Raw genomic sequence first — 842 nt, 5'->3', positions numbered from 1 at the left:
TTCCCCCATTCAAACTTACTGCTGGCTGCAACTGTGGACTACAAATCCCAGAGGCACCTGGAAGTAGGAAGAAGTGCTGAGCAAACCTGTAGAGTTCTACTGCTGTGATTTTTGGACTGCAAATCCCAGAAACCTCTGGGGCAGCAGGAACGAAAAACAAACACACACAGCCTGGGCTAGCTACCTGCCAGAGAGCCATGGTTTAGCGCCCCCCAGTTTCTGGCCTGTGTAGGCATGTGGCTGCATTTACTCTCTAATTTAGTGATCAAAGGTAAAATGTTTGTTCACTTCTGATGCAATTTAATCTGTGCAGTTTAGACTAACCTGCAAAGACTAGGCCTGGAGGTACTTCAATGCCAGGCTAACACCAGCCAGCCCTGACACCCTTCTCTTGGTGCTGAAGATGCTACATTTGATATGCTGATGGAAACCTTTTTTTTTTTTTTAAATGAATCTTATTAAAAACACACATCACACTACACTTAAAAAGCTACACGTATTGAGCATTCTTGTTTACCAAAACTTCACAGCACAGAAACAACTACATATCAAAAACATGGCCCCTCAGGCCCCAGGGGAGGCACACCTAGGCCAAGGGTTAGTGAGGAATTAGTTAGGGAACTTCTGGAGGGACTGGATGTATTCAAGTCAGCCGGTCCAGACAATCTCCACCTTAGAGTACTAAAGGAATTGGCTGTGGTCATCGCAGGACCCCTGGCACGGCTTTATGAGCACTCGTGCTGCTCTGGTGTGGTGCCAGAGGACTGGAGGACGGCCAGCGTGGTTCCCATCTTCAAAAAGGGGAAGAAGGAGGACCTGGGAAACTATAGGCCAGTTAGTCT

The sequence above is a fragment of the Gavialis gangeticus genome, unplaced genomic scaffold, assembly GCF_001723915.1.
Source record: "Gavialis gangeticus isolate Ggan-Ray unplaced genomic scaffold, GavGan_comp1, whole genome shotgun sequence".
NCBI classification, from domain to species: domain Eukaryota; kingdom Metazoa; phylum Chordata; order Crocodylia; family Gavialidae; genus Gavialis; species Gavialis gangeticus.
This window is presented reverse-complemented; position numbering follows the sequence as displayed.